Here is a 4,807-nt window from a genome sequence, read left to right as displayed (position 1 = left end):
ACATCTGGTGAAAATTTCATGTCATTAGCACCTCTAGTAATATATTTACTGAGAAAAATGGTGACGTGTTCAATACTTATTTTACCCGCTGTATCTCCACAGTTTGAGATCAAACTCTATCCTCCAAGACGACAACACTCAGCACCAGAGTGGGATTTATCTGGGACTACTTCTAAAATTTGTGAGTGAAAAGGAATAAATGGTCTGCCTRAAGTCCTGACCTCAACCCACTGAACACCTGTGGGATCAGACTGTTSTGGCTGTGCATGGTTCTTCTACACGCTGAGTCTTGTGTTGAATCAATCGCTAAATTGCTGTGTCTCTTTTTTCAGACTTCCATCATCCAGTCCAATACACAACACCTAATCTGAGAAGATTTAGCACATTTTTAATGAGCTTAACCCATATACCCAACTCTGCTACTGAACTCACAGAAGCATTTTCCAACAAATGTGGCACTAGGAGGAAATAACTATTTAAGATTTATTGTCAAAAAGCATTGTCACAACAAATAAAAAGTAATAAAGCACACATTTCCTTACTTTTTGTGGTGTTTGTATATAAATAAATATTTTCTTGGAGTATTTAAACGCTCACATAAAAATAAATTATTAATAAATAGCTACAAGTCAAATGTGTGAAAATTATCCTCAAGGTATTGAAGTTTGTCCTTTTTGGGAAAAAATGGTAAAAATTAGAAAAGAAGTGAATACAAACTGCAGTACTTTTATATGAAMATTCGGAACAGTTTTAAACAATTTTTTGTAAAATTGAGGAACATTTTGGCATCAGAGTGATATTTAAAGGATCAAACATCTTTTCCAAATGTCCTATCAGAAGACGTTTATTTATAGCCTGAGGAATCTTCTAAAAACTGCTCCTCCAAGCAACTCTGTTTCTTGTGAGCATAATTAAAATCCATTATCTGCAATTATGGCTCATGTTTCTCTTTCTTTCTTATCATGCCAGCATTTCCTGCTGAACTTGTATTTCTGTGCAAGACAAGAATACACTGAGATATCTTTTATTCAAAACATGTGGAACCTAAGTGCAAATATTGAGGTAATATCAAAATATAGTATTTTTACTATTAGAAATTAGTTATTTTTACAAGTTTTTCATTGGTGAACTGGTTTGATTTGTGGATTTAAGAAATTCTAAAGATCACAATCTGTTTTTTGTTTAATCGTTGGTATGTTTTTGCGTTTATTTTTTTGTTTTACTCTTATTTGGTTAGGTTTATTTTCTGTGTGATTAGTTCTGTTCCTCTGTGTTTTCCTGCGCCACCAGTACTTTTCCTCAGTTAGTTTCTGCTCCTCCATCCTGCCACGTCCACCCTCACCTGCTCCTTGCTTCCATTAAACCACCTGTCTCGTCTCCTCATCAGCCCCAGTTCATTTAATCTCCCAGCCTTCACCTCACATTGTGCTTCCAGGCAGCCGAGTGAAACAAACCCCTCCCAAAAAAATGAACCACAGAAAAAAAAGGCAAATAGGCTGAGTGATTAGTGCTTCGTTTGTGCGGATTTGTGCACTTGAAATTGTCGTTTGTGCTGCTATGGTTTTTTATATATTAAAGATTATTTGTAAGGGTCATTCAGGTGCCACCGCCCACCCCACTCACTCCAAAATGAACCAAACTAGTTGAATTTTGTAGTGCTTTGTTTGTGCAGGTTTGTGCCACTGAAACGGTTGTGCTGCGGATTTCACCACCCGCTGACTTGTCTAGCACATTTGTCACAGACGTAAACAATTCAGGCCAAGTCACGTGATCGTCCAAAATTGAAACGTGTAATATCTCATAAGTTATAGCAGCGCAAACAACCGTTTCAACGGCACAAACCTGCACAAATGAAGCACTACAAAATTCGACTAGTTTGGTTCATTTTGGGGGGGATGGTGACCCCTGAATGACCCTTACAAATAATCTTTAATATATAAAAAACCATAGCAGCACAAACGATTATTTCAAGTGCAAAAACCCGCAAAAAAAGCACTAACCACTCAGCCTATTTGCCTTTTTCTGTGGTTCATTTTTTGAGAGGGGTTTGTTTCACTCAGTTCTTCCAGGCCCTATCTGGGTCACCTGGGTGTCTCCTTACATTTTTGTCATTGTTGCTGCCATGTCAGCATTTTCGCTTTCCTCTTTGTTGTAAATAAATCTTCAAGTTTCATTTCAAGCRTCTTCAGGTCTGTCTGCATTCCTCATACAAACTATGACAGGTATGACAAAACAGAGGACAATAATCCTGTTTCTACGTATTAACATATTTTGGAAGTCTTAAGTAGAAAAAAACAATCTCCCAACACTGATTAACGTGGATTAATATTAAAATTAATGTTAAACGGAGTGGCGGCAGTCTATGAATAATGATAGAGTCAAATGTGGAAAAATTTGAGTTTGAATTGTGTTGTTGTGCCTTTAAACTGGAGATTTAATCACATATTTAAAAATGAACAACCAGAAACAAACTAACAACTGTGGAAGCCCAATTCTGCCACACAAAAGAAATAATTTGTCTAATGGTATGTCATAATTATGAAATACAAAGTCATAATTATGAGATTTAAAGTCATAATTATGAAATACAGTCATAATTATGAGATACAAAGTCCTAATTATGAGATACAAAGTACTAATTATGAGATACAAAGTACTAATTATGAGATTCAAATAATTATGAGACAAGAGTCATAATTTAGACTTTTAAAATCATAATTATGAGATTCAAAGTCATAATTATGAGATTCAAATTATTATGAGATAAGAGTCATAATTTAGACTTTTAAAATCATTATTATGAGATTCAAAGTCATAATTATGAGATACAAAATCATAATTATAAGATTCAGTCATAATTATAAGATTCRAAGTCATAATTATGAGATAAAAGTCATACTTATGAGATTCAAAGGATCTCATAATTATGATTTTAAAAGTCGAAATTATGACTGTTATCTCATAATTATTTGAATCTCATAATTATGACCTTGAATCTCATAATTTTGACTTTGTATCTCATAATTATGACTTTGTATCTCATAATTATGACTTTGAATCTCATAATTATGATTTTGTATCTCATAAGTTTGACTGTGAATCTCATAATTATGACCCTGAATCTCATAATTATGACCTTGTATCTCATAATTATGACTTTGTATCTCATAATTATGACTTTGTGTCTCATAATTATGACTTTGTATCTCATAATTATGACTTTGTATCTCATAATTATGACTGTGAATCTCATAATTATGACCTTGAATCTCATAATTATGACCTTGTATCATAATTATGACTTTGTATCTCATAATTATGACTTTGTATCTCATAATTATGACTTTGTATCTCATAATTATGACTGTGAATCTCATAATTATGACTTTGAATCTCATAATTATGACTTTGCATCTCATAATTATGACTTTGCATCTCATAATTATGACTTTGAATCTCATAATTATGACCCTGAATCTCATAATTATGACCTTGTATCTTATAATTATGACTTTGAATCTCATAATTACGACCTTGAATCTCCTAACTATGACATTAGACGTTTTTGTTTTCTTTTGAGTGGCGGAATTGGGCTTCCATAACCAACTGAGCACCCCAACTGAAATGAAAGTGTATGTCTGTCTATGTGTGTCTGTTATTAGACCCAGAACTAGTTGCAACCAGATCTTCTCCTTGTGCCTGTGAGCTCGTGGCGCGCGCGCGCACTCACACAGTAATGTATCTGTACTTGCTCTCACGTGTGTGTCCGCGCGCGCCCAAAGTATGTTTGCGGTTGAGTGTTTGAGCAATAGCATGTGTGACAAACTTACTGTATAGCCTTACTGTTTGGGAATGTGCGTTCTTGGATGCAGCGCGCGACACCCTGTTCAGAAAAAGACGAAGAAAAAGATTATYTCTGTTTGAAATGAGCTCCGCGCAGGTGCGACGAAACACCTAAAACACAAACTTAACTTTTATGTTTGAGCTATACTGAATACTTCGCGTATTTTGTTTTGTTTGTATATTTTATTTAGAGGAAACGAACATGAAGCTATTTGAGTTTGTTTTCAACACGCCGGGTACTTACAGCTTCTGAGTGAGAGAAGGTCTCAGACGAACAGCACGAGGAGACAGGACGGAGGACATTGCGTCATCCGCACGAGAACTGAAGGTACAGCTTTTTCATGTCAACATTACCTCCCTTTGAATGTCAGGTTACATGTAAACATGTGTCCTGATGTTTTCAACTTTATTTAAAAAATGGTACAAAACGGTTGATAAAAAAAAAAATAAATCATAATTTCTTACATGTAAATATATTTTAGCTTAGGATACATATCAAAGTTATAACAGCATCTCATAATGATGTTAAACTAATACTACAAATTAGGCCTATGCCTAAAATTGAGTTGCTTAGATATATTATTATTATTATTATTAATTGGTACTAAATCCAAGTTATAAGAATATATCTTAATTAAGATAGGCTCAATAATAATAATGAGGTATTATCTGGTAATTATGAGAATCTTAGTCGTAATAATGACAATGTCTCATAATGTTGAGATGGTACCTCATGATGAGATATCTGATAATTATGGGATGCTAATTATGGAATGATATCTCATCATTTTGATCTCAGCAGCAGGGTTGCAGGTTTGTCAAATCATTTGTGCAAGTTTCTTTTATGAGTCATCTCTCGAAGGAAAAAGATCAGGAATTAGAATGATAAAGGGAATAGTCTCTCATTATAAGTCTGTTTTATTCTTGAAAGAAATAGGTTTCCAAATAACACAACCCCCCCCCC

General features: G+C 34.2%; 2 protein-coding genes across 3 annotated transcripts in view; one reads left to right on the top strand and one right to left on the bottom strand.

Annotated features, from left to right (window-relative positions):
* arsg (arylsulfatase G) overlaps positions 1-4,158 on the bottom strand; it is a 17,963-nt gene extending 13,805 nt beyond the window's left edge. Inside the window, exons 1-2 of one of the 2 annotated variants that reach the window (XM_014024054.1) lie at positions 4,088-4,158; positions 3,831-3,883 (exon numbers count right to left, since the gene is read on the bottom strand). The gene's annotated coding sequence lies outside the window, so the exon portion shown is untranslated. The remainder of the gene's footprint in view (positions 1-3,830; positions 3,884-4,087) is intronic. The other variant, XM_014024053.1, reaches the window with a different exon arrangement.
* The window catches only part of slc16a6a (solute carrier family 16 member 6a), an 8,711-nt gene continuing 7,737 nt past the window's right edge, over positions 3,834-4,807 (top strand). The window contains exons 1-2 of the mRNA XM_014024052.1: positions 3,834-3,940; positions 4,035-4,171. The gene's annotated coding sequence lies outside the window, so the exon portion shown is untranslated. The remainder of the gene's footprint in view (positions 3,941-4,034; positions 4,172-4,807) is intronic.

Source organism: Austrofundulus limnaeus, unplaced genomic scaffold (genome assembly GCF_001266775.1).
Source record: "Austrofundulus limnaeus strain Quisiro unplaced genomic scaffold, Austrofundulus_limnaeus-1.0 Scaffold405, whole genome shotgun sequence".
In the NCBI taxonomy this organism is placed as follows: Eukaryota; Metazoa; Chordata; class Actinopteri; order Cyprinodontiformes; family Rivulidae; genus Austrofundulus; species Austrofundulus limnaeus.
This window is presented reverse-complemented; position numbering and strand designations above follow the sequence as displayed.